The sequence below is a fragment of the Mustela nivalis genome (assembly GCF_964662115.1).
Source record: "Mustela nivalis genome assembly, chromosome: 12".
Taxonomy (NCBI): Eukaryota; Metazoa; Chordata; class Mammalia; order Carnivora; family Mustelidae; genus Mustela; species Mustela nivalis.
In genome coordinates, this window is record NC_139031.1 from 83,097,711 (window position 1) to 83,113,064 (window position 15,354).

Here is a 15,354-nt window from a genome sequence, read left to right on the forward strand (position 1 = left end):
AAGACGCCTCTTAGCCACTCTACGCCTTAGTCTCCTCATCTGAAAAATGGGTACAGTCGTACCTACACTTCGCTGTTGTGGGGACCATATCAGCAGTAGCACACTGTAAGCCCACTGTATTCTAGATGGGAAAAGAAATCGCACCCCGATGACCAGTCAGGCACCAACTTCGATGTTTTTACTGGTTTCCTTTCTCATAGTCACTAATCTAGTTACGATCCTGAATACTACCCAGACACGTTAAAGTCTTCCTCAATGCTCGACTGTCTTCCTGTCAAACTCAATCCCTACCCAAGAGCCACCTCAAAAGCAGCCTACTTCCAGAGTACCACTCTCCCTGCCTAGAACAGCTTCACAGACTCGACTCTACTGATGACCAAAACCCGACTCACCGCCTCAGCCCCGCCGGACGCCCGCCGGTGGACTCCCCCGTTTTCCCTTCCAGCAGTTCTTCACCCAACTCCTGCAGACGGTGCCCCACCTACACGGGGCCTGCTTGAGAGCCCCTCACTATACTGATCCTGCTTCTCAGATTCAAATGCCCTCTCTCTAATCCCATGGAGACCATAATCGAACTGTGTATGCTTCATGGGGCCAACACGGGGTTCTCGACAGGGACAATCACTCCAACCACTCACCCTCCATGCCATTTTGTTCATGCACCAGCCCGTGGACATTCTGCCCAAACCCTGGCTGAGTGTATAAAGGACGTATCTCATGTCTCACTCAACTTGGAATCAGCCACAGCACCCAGTGCACGGGGCAGTGACGAACACGTCACTTGCTCAATAAAATGTGTTCGATGAATGAGTGTAAATTTTTCCAATCAGTTTTCAAAGTTGGTAGTTAGGGTTAGTGAACAAGAACGAATGTTCCGTGGTATCCTTTTAACAGTGGAGGAGGGGAGAGGGAGGGAATTAAATAAATAACATTGCATCTGGTACACCCATAACTGGAGGTACAGCTCCTATTAACTACATCCAGTTACAGGGGAGAAAACTATGATGGCACACACACAAGGTCACGGCGGACCTTCACACTTACTGCTTCGTACCACTGACTCCTAAGTATGATCTCATTTAATACATATTTTTCTAGAAAACAAGTAACAGTCCAAGGATCTGATAGTAATCTGCCTCTTATTCTCCCCTGAGGATACAAGGAAACTTTTGGAGAGGGCAGCTAATGTACCTTATCCTGATTCCAGTGACCATTTCATGGGTATATAAATAAGGCAAAACTCATCAAATTATATTTTTTGAACAGGTGGAGCTTGGATTAGGTTATTAAAACCATTTTAAAAATCTTTACCAGCATCATGTGTTAAAAGGGCATCAAAATATCCATAACAAAATCCCCTGAAAACATTTGCACTTTCTTTTTGCTCTAATTTTAAAAGCCACTTAAAGTTCCCAGTCTCCCATGACCTGCAGACTGGTGGGAGGTAACAAAACCCATGGCAGAGAGCTCCTGGCAGCCTCCGCTACTCTCCAAACAAAGGATTAACAGGTAAAAGCGCAAAAAGAAGCCAGTCACCAAGGACCACATATGTATGATCCTATCTATAGGAAATGTCCACAAGAGACAAATCCATAGAGACAGAAGGTAGACCGGTGATTTTCCAGGGGCTGCGGGGGTGGGGGGGGCAAGAGAATTTGGGAGCTGATGACTAAGGACATGGGGTTTCTCTGTGGGAACGGCTGCACAGCTCTGAATGCCCTGAAAACCACTACAACTGTAGAGTGTGTGAATTAAAGCTCAACAAAGCTATTTTTAAAAGGCCAAGTACAGACAACACATCTGAACTAAGCAACCATACCTTCATGTTTCCTCCTGCATGCAGTTTGTTTCTAAGCCCATCACAAAAGAACACCTTATTTTAAAGAATCTGATCTCTAGCACCACTGTCCCCTAAAATGCAAAGAAACAGTCTATAACTGAGATTCCAAAAAAGACAAAATAACTTTGTCCTTTTGATCCTCAGAGTCTGAAAAAGCACGCAGAGGGGCACCCAGCTGGCTCATTTGATGGAACTCACGACTCCATCTCGGGGTCGTACGTTCAAGCCCCCTGGTGGGTGCAGAGATAATTTAAAAAAATAAAATTTTAGGGGCACCTGGGTGGCTCAGTGGGTAAGGCCCCTGCCTTTGGCTCAGGTCATGATCCCAGGGTCCTGGGATCAGCCCCTGCATTGGGTGCCCTGCTTGGCAGGGAGCCTGCTTCCTCCTCTCTCTCTGCCTGCCTCTCTGCCTACTTATGATCTCTGTTTGTCAAATAAATAAATAAAATCTTTAAAATAAATACATAAATAAAGTAAATAAATAAAATTTTACAAAAGCACGTAGATTAGGGATAGAGAAATTCTTGTTTACTTGAAAAAACCAAGTACTCACTTGACATTTTTCTTTACAGGTCAGGACTTTTCTTGGCTAGCCTTCCTCTTTTTAAAGCCACAAACGGGAAAATCCCTGGGCCCATAGTTAATGCGGACACTAGTTAATGTTTACGTTTCTTGGGGAACTGGAAAAATCCTACCGTGCATTCAATGACTGTTCTTTGCCAGACACTGGAAGTGGGTTCTGTCATCTAACTCTGTGAATCAGATGTCACTGCCATTTTATAGATACCCAGACCAAGGGGGAGGGTCACTAAGAAACTTGCTGGGGTCACACAGCAAATGCATGCTCAATCAGACGAGATCGGGCGCGTTCAGGGTGGTATGGCCGTAGACGATGCATGCTCAATCAGGAGTGGAATCAAGGCCTTCCTGGCTCTAAAGTCCCTACTTTTCATTAAACCATAATTCTCTCCATGGCAAAACTTAAAACAATGAAACCCATATTCCTATTAATATACTTATTATTTTTAGAGTATATATGTGCAGGAGACAGAAGAGAAAGATTTGATGTAAATCTGCTAAAATCATTTTCTTAAAAAAAAAAATCACATTAAAAGACTTGAGTTAAGGGGCGCCTGGGTGGCTCAGCGGGTTAAAGCCTCTGCCTTCGGCTCAGGTCATGATCCCGGCGTCCTGGGATCGAGCCCCACATCGGGCTGTCTGCTCCGCGGAGAGCCTGCTTCCCCCTCTCTCTCTGCCTGCCTCTCTGCCTACTTGTGATCTCTGTCTGTCAAATAAATAAATAAAATCTTAAAAAAAAAAAAAAAAAAAAGACTTGAGTTAAGCCTTTTCTTCCACCTGAAAGCATATTTTTACTGAGGATACTCACAGCTATACTTTGTAATTCAGATTTAAATAAAGACTTTTCATATTTATTTTGACAATATCATGTTAACAGTGAATAGAGACTGTGCTTCTTACCAAAATACCTCCAATGTAATTAATTTTAATGCTAATGTTTTATATTTTTGCCATGCTATCTGTATTAGAAGTACCAGATCCATTGAAATGGCTTAATATTTTTAAACTTCTCCTTGATTATAAAAGAAAATACCCTTCATAAAATATCTGCAAAATACAGGAAAATACAAAGAATAAACAAATAAATAATCTTTTAAAAAAAAATTCAGATTGTGACATTTTCATCCACCCCTTAAAACTCTGAGACACATACTTAAGTATTTAAAAATGAAACAAACAGGGCACCTGGGTTGCTCAGTTGTTAAGTGTCTGCCTTGGGCTCAAGTCATGATCACAGGGCCCTGGGATCAAGTCCCACACTGGGCTTCCTGATCCACAGGAAAACTGTTTCTCCCTCTGCCACACCCCCTGCTCGTGTTGCCTCTCTTGCTGTCTCTCTGTCAAACAAATAAATAAAATCTTAAAAAAAAAAAAAAAATTAGGGGCACCCGGGTGGCTCAGTGGGTTAAAGCCTCTGCCTTTGGCTCAGGTCATGATCCCAGGGTCCTGGAATCAAGCCCCATACTGGGCTCTCTGCTCCGCAGGGAGTCTGCTTCCTCCTCTGCCTGCCTCTCTGCCTATTCTCTCTCGGGCAAATAAATAAAAATTTTTAAAAAAGAAAAAAAGAAACAAACAGGCCACCTGGGTGGCTCAGTCAGTTAAGCATCCACCTTTGGCTCAGGTCATAATCTCTGGGTCCTGGGATCGAGCCCTGCACTGGGCTCAGTGAGTCTGTTTTTCCTTCTCCTGCCCCTCCTCTCTGCTTGTGCTCTTTCTCAGTAAATAAAATCTTAAAAATTTAAAATAAAATTAAAATGAAACAAATAGATTGAGGAAATCTGTCAGAATGTGAATGGAAGGAAAGAAGGAAAAAGGAAAGGAAAAGAAAGGAACAGAACAATGAAATACAGAAAAAGATCTAAATGAAACAGAGATAAGCAACATGCCCAAGAAAGACTCCAAATAATGACGGTAGGGGTGTCCACTGAACTGGGGAGAAGAGTGCAGGGACTCACTGAGCACGGCAACAAAAGAAAACATAAAACCGAAAGCAATCCAAGTTAAAGAACAACAAACGAAATAAAAAATACACTAGAGGAAATCGAGGGAAAATTAGCAGATGTAGAAAAACACATCAATAATCTGGAAGACAAGGCAATGGAAAGCACACAAGTTGAAAAGCAAAATAAAAGAATTTTTAAAAATGAGGATAGGTTAAGGTATCACATGGACAACATCAAGGAAACATTCCCCTATGAGGGGTTCCAGAAGGAGAAGAGAAAGAGAACTTATTTGAAGAAATAATGGCTGAAAACCTCCCTAACCTTGGGAAGAAAACAGACATCCAAGTTCAGGAGGCACAGCAAATCCCAAAAAAGATGAACCCAAGGAGGTTCACAGAACACATGATTAAAATGTCAAAGGTAAAGATGAAGAATTGCTAAAACAGCAAGACAAAAATGAAAATTTACATAAAAGATAAACCTCATAAGGCTATCAGCTGATTTCACAGCAAAAACTCTGCAGGTCAGAAGGGAGTGACATGGCATACTCAAAGAACTAAAAGGAAAAAACTTACAACCCAAAATACTCTATCCATGAGGTTATCATTTAGAATGCAAAGGGAGAAAAAAAGAGTTTCCCAGACAAAAAAAGTTAAGGTAGTCCATCACCTAAATGTTAAAAGGGCTTCTTTAAATGGAAGAGAAGAGGCCCCAATCATATGTAAGGAAACAATGGATAAGATGACGTAAAATAGGGGACGCCTGGGTGGCTCAGTTGGTTAAGCAGCTGCCTTCGGCTCAGGTCATGATCCCAGCGTCCTGGGATCGAGTCCCACGTCAGGCTCCTTGCTCCGCAGGGAGCCTGCTTCTCCCTCTGACTCTGCCTTCCACTCTGTCTGCCTGTGCTCGCTCTCGCTCGCTCTCTCTGACAAATAAATAAAATCTTAAAAAAAAAAAAAAAAGACGACGTAAAATAGGACAACGTAAACACAAAACATAGCGTGGGGTAAAAAGAAAGTTCTTCTAGAACACATTCTAACTTACGTGACCGTCACTGAATAGAGACTGCTCTAGACTTAGGATGTTATATATGACCCTCCTGTCAACCACAAACCCAAAACCCATACAAAAAGTAAAGAGAAAGAAAGGCACACATAACACTGCAGAAGACCAGCTATAAGAGAACATGAGAAGAAACAACTACAAAAACAACCAGAAAGCAAAGAATAAAATGACAATAAGTATATTCACCAACCAATAATTACTTTATATGTAAATGGTCTAAATGTTTCAATCAAAAGACATAGGGTGACAGAATGGATAAAAAAACAAGTCCCATCTCTACGGGGCCTACAAGAGACTCACTTCAGACCTAAGACAGTAACAGACTGAAAGTGAAAGGATGGAAACAGACATTCCATACACATGAATGTGGGGCAGAAAAAGTCGGGGTAGCAATATTTATATCAGACAAAACAGAATTTAAAAGAAAGACTGTAGTAACAAAGACAGGCATCACATAATAATTACGAAGTCAATCGCAGATACCTGCGTACCCAACACTGGAGCATCTAAATACATAAAACAAATATTTACAGACATAAGGAGAGAAATTGACAGTAATACCCTAATAGTAGGGGACTTTAACATTCCATTTACATGAATAAATAGATGTTCCAGAAAAAAATCAATAAGGAGGGGCACCTGGGTTGCTCAGGGGGTTAAGCCTCTGCCTTCGGCTCAGGTCATGATCCCAGAGTCCTGGGATCGAGCCCCAAATTGGGCTCTCTGCTCGGCAGGGAGCCTGCTACCCCTCTTTGCCTGCTTCTCAGCCTACTTGTGATCTCTCTCTCTCTGTCTCAAATAAATAAATAAAATCTTAAAAAAGAAAAGAAAAGAAAAAGAAAATCAATAAGGAAACAGTGTCTCTGAATGGCACATTAGACCAGATAGACTTAAAGAGAGAGCTATACAGAACATTCCATCCCAAAACAATACGCATTCTTTTCAAGGGTACATGGAACATTGTCCACAACAGATCACATGTTAAACCACAAAACAAGTCTTCATATGTTTAAGAAGATAGAAATGATATTATGCATCTTTTCAAACCATGACAATATGAAATTAGAAATCAAACCAAGAAAAAAATACTGGATAAAACAAAAACACATGGAGGATAAACAACACGCTACTGAACAGCCAATGGGTCCATGAAGAAATCAAAGAGAAATTCAATAAAATACATGTGACCAAAGAAAATGAATACAACAGCCCAAAATCTTTGGGACACAGAGGAAACAGTTTTAATAAGGACATTTATAGCAATAGGGGACTATCTCAAGAAACAAGACAAATCTCAAACAATCTAACCTTATACCTAAAAGAACAAACAAAACCCAAGCTAGTAGAGGGGAGGAAATAATAAAGATCAGAGTTTAAATAAGGGAAATAAAGACAAAAGAAATAGAAAAGACCGGGGCGCCTGCATGGCTCTGTGGGTTAAGCCTCTGCTTTCGGCTCAGGTCATGATCTCAGGGTCCTGGGATTGAGCCCCACATCTCTGCCTGCCTCTCTGCCTGCTTGTGACCTCTCTCTCTCTCTGTCAAATAAATAAATAAAATCTTTTAAAAAATAAAAAGGGTTTAAAAAAAAAAAAAAGAAATAGAAAAGATCAATGAAAACCAAGAGGCAGTTCTTTGAAAAACAAAACTGACAAACCTTCAGCCAGAATCATCAAGACAAAGAGAACACAAATAAGTGAGACACAAAAGAGAGAAGGAAGAATATGGAAATAAACAAAAAACTATATGCCACTAAATTGGATAACCTAGAAGAAATGGACAAATTCCTAGAAACATATAATCTAAAACTTAATTAGGAACAATAGAAAATCCGAACAGACCAATTACTGGTAACAAAATTGAACAGGTAATCAAAAAACTCCCAATAAACAAAAGTCTAAGACCACATGGACTCACACATGAATTCTACCAAACATTTAAGAAAGAGTTAACATCTATTTTTTTTTAAGATTTTATTTATTTACTTGAGAGAAAAAAAGCAAGAGAGATATCACAGAGGGAGACAGAGAAGTAGACTCACTTTGAGCAGAGAGCCCAAAATAGGGTTCAATCCCAGGACCATGAGGTCATGATCTAAGTGAAAGATAGCCGCTTAACTGACTAAGCCACCTAGGTGCCCCAATTTTACTCACACTACTGCAAAAACAGAAGAGAAAGGAAAGTTTCCAAGTCTGTTCTATTATGCCAGCATTACCCTGACACCAAAAAAAGATACTATAAAAAAAGAAAACCACAGGCCAATAACCCTGATGAAAATAAACACAAAAATCCTCAACAAAATATTAGCAAAATACATTCAACAATACATTAAAAGGATTATTCAGCATTATCAAGTGGGATTTATACCTGGGGTCCAAGGATGCTTCAATATCCTCAAATCAATCGACATACCACATCAACAAAATGAAGGATAAAAATCATATGATCATTTCAATAGACGTAGAAAAAGCATTTGACAAAATTCAATACCCAATCATGATTAAAAACTCTCAACAAACCTGGATTAGAGGGAACACACATCAAGACTATAATAGGGCCCAATCTGATGAACCCAGAGCTAACGTTATACTCAATGATGAAAAACAGAGCTTTTCCTCTAAGTTCAGGAGCAAGACAAGGAAGGCCACTCACTCTCACCACTTTTATTCAACACAGTACTGCAAGTCCTAGCCACAGCAATCAAAGAAGAAAATGAAAAGGCATCCAAATAGGTAATGAAGAAGTAAAACTTCCACCATTTGCAGAGGACATGATACTATATATAGAAAAACCTAGACTCCATCAAAAAACTATTACAACTAATAAAGGAAGAGTTACAGGATACAAACTTGATATACAGCAATCTGTTGTGTTTCTATGTCATTAACAACACAGCAGAAAGAGAAATTAAGAAAACAATCCCATTTACAATTGCAACAAAGAGAATAAAAAACCTAGGAATATATTTAGCCAAAGAGGTGAAAGACCTGAACTCTGAAAACTAATAAAACACTGATAAAAGAAACTGAAGATGACATATGAAGGGAATATGAATATGAAGGGAAACATATTCTGTGCTCATGAATCAGAAGAACCAATTTCTGTACTATCCGCAGCATCAACGCAATCCCTATCAAAATACCAATAATATTTTTCACAAAACTAAAATCATCCTAAAATTTATATGGGCCCACCAAAGACCTCAAGTAGCAACGGCAGTCTTGAGAAAGGACAAAGCTGCTAATACAATCCCGGATTTCAAGATCTACTACAAAGCTATAGTAATCAAAACAGTGAGGTACTGGCACTAAAACAGATACACAGATCAACAGAACAGAATACAGAGCCCAGAAACAAACCCACACTTACATGGCCCAGGTCTATGACAAAGGAGGCAAAAATCTAAAATGGGGGAACAAAAGTCTCTTCAACATATGGTGTTGGGAATACTGGACAGCTGCATGCAAAAGAATGAAACCAGACCTTCTTATACTATACACAAAAATAAATTCAAAATGGATTGAAGGTCTAAATGTGAGATACAACTCCTGGAACAAAACATAGGCAGTCATCTCTTGGGTATCTGCCTTAGCAACATCTTTCTAGATGTATCTCCTCAGGCAAGGGAAAGAAAAGCAAAAATAAACTATTGGGACTAAACCAAAATAAAAAGTGAAGGAAACCATGAACACAATGAAAAGGCAACCTACTGAATGGGAAAAGAAAGATATTTCCAAATAATATACCTGATAAAGGGTTAACATCCAAAATATAAAGTACTTCTACAACTCAATACCAGGGAAACAAATAATCCAATTAAATGAGGAGAGGGCCTGAATGGATGTTTTTCCAAAGACAAACAGATCCCAACAGACCCATGAAAAGATGCTCAACATAATGATCAGCGAAATGCAAATCAAACCACAACGAGGTATCCCCTTACACCTGTCAGAATGGTTAAAATGAAGATGACAAATAAATGCTGTTGGTGGTGATGTCAACTGGGGCAGCCACTGCGGAAAACAGTATGGAAGATGTTTAAAAAATTAAAAACAGAAATATCACACAACCCCGTAATTCCACTATTGAGTATTTATAAGAAAATGAAAACATGAATGTGAGAAGATACATGCAGCCCTATGCTCACTGCAGCACATGGAAGCAATCCAAGTGTCCACTGAGAAATGAAAAGACAAAGAAAACACAGAATATATATATACACAATGGATTATCAGTCAGCCTTAAAAAGGAAAGAGATCTTGCCATTTACGACAACAGGGATGAACCTAGAGGGTATTATGCTAAGGGAAGTAAGTCAGAAAAAGGCAAATATCACATGATTTCCTTATATGTAAAACCTAAAAAAAAAAAAAAAATACAGAGAACAAACTGATCGTTGTCAGAGGGAAGAGGATTGGGAGGATGAGCAAAATGGGTGCAGGGGACAGGGAGATACAGGCTTCTGGCTATGAATGAGTAAGTCACAGGAATGAAAGGCACAATGGGAATACAGAATAGCACAGGCGCTACCATTGCAGTGAGCACAGCGTGAAGTTTAAGCTGTCAAATCACAGCAGTGCACACCTGAAACATAATGTAATGTAGTTCAACTACAATTTTTTAAAAAGGCAAAAACAGGGGCGCCTGGGTGGCTCAGCAGGTTAAAGCCTCTGCCTTCGGCCCAGGTCATGATCCCAGGGTCCTGGGATCGAGCCCCGCATCGGGCTCTCTGCTCAGTGCAGAGCCTGCTTCTCTCTCTCTTTCTCTCTCTCTCTCTCTCTCTCTGCCTGTCTCTCTGCCTACTTGTGTTCTCTGTAAAATAAATAAAATCTTAAAAAAAAAATTTTTTTTAAAGGCAAAAACAAAACAAAAAATAGAGACATTTCAGAAAAGCAAGTTCTCAAAAGACTGACTTTCCATGTACCCTTCCTTGGGAAGCAGATTAGGAATGTGCTCCTCTAAAATGAGAACACAGCCAAGAAAGAGGAACAAGTGGGGTGCAGGAAACAGAGCCAGCACTGAGAAAGCAAAAGGCCTCAGGTCAGGGGTGAGACTCCAGAATGGAAGCGTGCAGGCAAACAGGAGGGGCTGTCAGCCCAGAAAGAACCAGGTGCTGACAGACCAGCTCAGAGTCTCTCCTCAGGAATGCCACTGAGAAGGAGTGTGGGGGAGTGATTAGCCATAAATACATACAAAGGTATTAAGCAGATGACAAATAAGGAATCACTAACCTCAGAGGGAAAGAGCATGGAAGAAAGGAGACATGGCCACAGTACATTGGTTGGTTCGTCAGCGAAAAACAGGGATAGAGACCCGGTAGTGTGTGAAGCAAAGGGGAAGGTCAAGTAGACCGGGGAGCGGTAGGGGGGTAGTGAAAGCTGACAGTGAACAGTGAATGTGAAGGCTCACAGAATACCACACCGTTCCCTGCGCTGCGATCTAAACAGTTAAACTCACAGAATCAGATAGTGGATGAGGGCAGCCAGGGGCTAAGGCCCCAGGGAAATGCACAGTTTTGGTTCCAGCTAAGCAGCATGAGGAAGCCCTAGAGCTACGTGACACACTGTGCCTATGGTCACCAAGAACATGCTGCACCCTTAAAAAAGGATGAACTCTTACACTTTTGGTGGGAATGCCACAACCAGAGGGCATAGGCAGCCCATACAGTAAACACTCTGGACGGCCTGATTCTGGTGACCAGGGATTACTGCACTACTGGGCACCACAAAACACCTTCTACATGACCACTTTCAAGAACAGGAGGGGTGGGGTGCCTGGGTGGCTCAGTGGGTTAAGCCGCTGCCTTCGGCTCAGGTCATGATCCCAGTGTCCTGGGATCGAGTCCCACATCGGGCTCCTTGCTCCGCAGGGAGCCTGCTTCTCCCTCTGACTCTTCCTTCCACTCTGTCTGCCTGTGCTCGCTTCACTCACTCTCTCTCTGACAAATAAATAAATAAAATCTTTAAAAAAAAAAAAAAATTATTTGAGGGCGCCTGGGTGGCTCAGTGGGTTAAGCCGCTGCCTTCGGCTCAGGTCATGATCTCAGGATCCTGGGATCAAGTCCCATATCGGGCTCTCTGCTCAGCACAGAGCCTGCTTCCTCCTCTCTCTCTCTCTGCCTGCCTCTCTGCCTACTTGTGATCTCTCTCTCTGTTCAAATAAATAAATAAAATCTTAAAAAAAAATTATTTGAAGAAATAATAGCTGAAAACTTCCCTAACCTGGGGAGAAAAAACAGACATCCAGGTCCATGAGGCACAGAGAACCCCAAACAAGATGAAACCAAGGAGGTCCACACAAAGACACATACAACTAAAATGGCAAAAATTAAATATAGAGAATCTTAAAAGCAACAAGAGAAAGCAAACAGTTACATACAAGGGAAAGCCCATATGGCTATCGGCTGATTTTTCAGTAACTTTGCAGACCACAAGCAAGCGGCATCATATATTCAAAGAGCTGAAAGAAAAAAAAAAAACCTATAACTAAGAATACTATACCAAGCAAGGCTATCATTCAGAATGGTTAAGAGAGAAGACAGTTTCCAAGACAAACAATTTGAAGGAGTTCAGCACCACTAAAACAGCCTTACAGGAAATGTTAAAAAGGAATTCTTTAAGTGGAAAGAAAAGGCTGTAACTAGAAGAAAACTGTGAAAGGTAAACTTCACTAGTAAAAGCAAACACATAGTAAAGGTAGAATATCAACCACTTACAAAGCTAGTAAAAGACCATTAAAAGACAAAAGTGGTAAAATCAATTATATCTATAAAATGAGTCAAGGGATACACAAAATAAGATAAAAATCTGATGTGACATACTTAAATGTGGGAGTTAAGAACAGCACTTTTAGAATGTGTTTGGACTGAAGTGAAATCAACTTAAAATACAGACTGCTAGAGACGTGTTTTTCACGAGCCTTCCAGTAACAGAAACCTGTAGCATATGAAGAAAGAGAGAATGGAGTCCAACCATAATTAAGGAAAATCATTAAATCTCAGGGAAACAGAGCAAGAGGAGAAAAGATCAGGGAACTACAAAAACAACCAGCGAACAGTTAACAAAATGGCCAGTTAACAAAATGGCAGTGGGTACATACCTATCAAGGTCTTTAAATGTAAATGGTCTAAATGTTCCAATCAAAAGACAAAGGGTGACAGAATGGATTAAAAAAAGAAGAAGAAAAAAGACCCATCAATATGCCGCCTACAGGAGACTCACTACAGACCTAAAGACACATACAGACTGAAAGTGAGGGATGGAAAAAGAACTTCCATGCATAAGGGAAGTGGGAGCAGGGGGGTAAAAGGTAAAAGCTGGGGTACAATGTTTCTATCAGTCAAAGCAGAACTTTTTTTTTTTTAAGATTATTTATTTATTTATTTATTTGACAGACCGATCACAAGTAGGCAGAGAGGCAGGCAGAGAGAGAGGAAGAAGCAGGCTCCCCGCTGAGCAGAGAGCCCGATGCGGGGCTCGATCCCAGGACCCTGAGATCATGACCTGAGCCAAAGGCAGAGGCTTTACTCACTGAGCCACCCAGGCGCCCCTCAAAGCAGAATTTAAATCAAAGACTGTAGCAAGAGACAAAGAGGGCAATTACATAATAAGGGGCTCAAGCCAACAAGATACTGTAACAACTGTAAATGTTTATGCACCTAACATAAGAACACCTGAATATATAAAGTAAATATCCACTAAACCTAAGGTCTAAGAATGGCAGGGCGTCTTTCTGCTGTGTTGATGGCTCTGTCTCCACCACCTAGAACTGTGTGCCTGGCCCACAGAAGGTGCTCAGTAAATACTCACTAAACAAATAAATGAGTGAATGAATGAGTTACTGGAAGGGCCTGAGAGGGTCCATGAACTCACTGAAATTATAAAAAAGGATTCAAAGCTTTCATCAGATTTTCAAAAGGGACCAGGATAAGAGCTTCAGAACCACTAGCCTGGCAAGTTCTCAGAAATTCAACCCAGTGTCTAGAATATCTCCGAATCCTTAGAAGGCACAGATGTATTTCTGCCTTCATGTGATCACTCATTTCCCAAGTGAAATAGTTACCATCGCTTACTTCTGCAGCTTTAGAACCCGTGGCTCAGAAAACTGCAAGAGTGCCTGGGCAGCTCTGTCGCTTAAGGATTTTAGCTCAGGTCATGATCTCAGGGTCATGAGATCGAGCCCCATGTTGGGCCCGCACTCAAGACGAAGTCGGCTTGGGATTTTTTCTCTCTCTCTGCCCGTCCCACCCTCCCCCTGCCTCCCACCCACTCTGGCACATGTGCTCTCTAAATATATAAATTCTTTAAAGAAAAAAAAAAGGGAAGAAATACACTGCACAGTGGTAGCCTATCCATCTCGGCCTCCAGCCCTACCCCTCCTCTTCACAGCTGAGGCCCATGCTGCTCTTCATACTGGTTCTCCAGGAGGAGAAAACAAGTCGGTGAGGGGGGGGGGGGTTCTTGTTCCTCCCATTGTCAAAGTTGAAACACGTAGTAAGGTTTGTGTTGGGGTGGGTTTTTTTTTTTTAAGATTTTATTTATTTGACAGAGAGAGAGTATACAAGCAGGGGGAGCAGCAGAGGAAGAGGGAGAAGCAGGCTCCCCGCTGAGTGAGGAGCCCGATATGGGACTCGATCCCATGACTCCAAGATCCTCACCTGAGTGAAGGCAGATGCTTAACCCACTGAGCCACCCAGGCGCCCCCATGTTGTCAGGTTTTATCTATTAATGCCCTGCCTCATTCTAACAAGGTGTTGGAAAAGTATCATTCACAGTAATGAATTTGTTAGCTAGGATTAAGACTGTGTACATTCCTTAGCATCAAAGTGACAATATCAGGGTTTTTTTTAAAATCCCATATGCTTAAAAACAATAGCAACAACACTTACCAAGGTAAAGGATCTCCCACCACCTCCATCCCAACCCCCACCAACCCCCACCCCTGCTATGCTTCCCACCACAGATCAAGCCATCAAGGATGCCCCGACTCTTTTCATCCCATCCCCCACTCCCAACATCAAGTTCCCGCTCTCCCCACTCCCGACAAAGCCTAGGAGGACGGGTTGGGAGAAAAGAGAGGCCAAAAGAGACAGGTGGTGAAATGGGGCAAGAAATTAAGAAAGGTGGTGGGAGGGGGGAAGGCTCTGGCAATTAGGAGCCACCCACCCCATTGCAAATAGAACCACACTGCTCTAATAAGCCGCATGCCCAATGTTAATACATTTTATCCTAGGTAAAACACACATATTTTTTTTTTTTTAAGATTTTATTAATTTATTCGACAGAGAAAAGATCACAAGCAGGCGGAGAGTCAGGCAGAGAGAGAGGAGGAAGCAGGCTCCCGCCGAGCTAAGAGCCCGATGCGGGGCTCGATCCCAGGACACCGAGATCATGACCTGAGCCGAAGGCAGCGGCCCAATCCACTGAGCCACCCAGGCGCCCCTAAAACACACATATTTAAAGGTCAGTGACCTACTGCCAATTTTTAAAGGTCTGGGTAAGTTATCTGAAAATCTCTTTTCTAGCTTTAACAGCTTTATCCAAGGATGCGGGGTGGGGGGTAGGGAGAGCCAAGCACTCTGGGCAATGTCTTAACCTTCATAATTCATATTCCAAACAAAAATCAGGTTCCTACCTCACGGTACATGTCCTATATTTACTGCTCTCCATGACCTTACTCGTGCCATCACCCACATGAAAACCACTGCCAAAATGTTTTTTGTCTTTGTAGGCCCAGCTCAAGTACATACAGCCTCCTCCGGGAAGCCGTCTCCAGCCCCACCAGCTAGAATCAATTGCTTCCTTGCCCATACTCTAAAATGCTCTATTCCTACCTCTAGTTGCCACAGATCAGAGCTGGTTATTAATATATGTACTTCATTGCTTAATTATCAACTTAAGGGCACTGTATTCAATTTTCTCCCCAGAAC

The 15,354-nt window shown here is 41.6% G+C and overlaps 1 protein-coding gene across 10 annotated transcripts in view; it reads right to left on the reverse strand.

The window, feature by feature from the left end:
• Positions 1-15,354, reverse strand: part of NAPEPLD (N-acyl phosphatidylethanolamine phospholipase D) — a 78,224-nt gene that overhangs the window by 13,528 nt on the left and 49,342 nt on the right. The window lies entirely within an intron of this gene.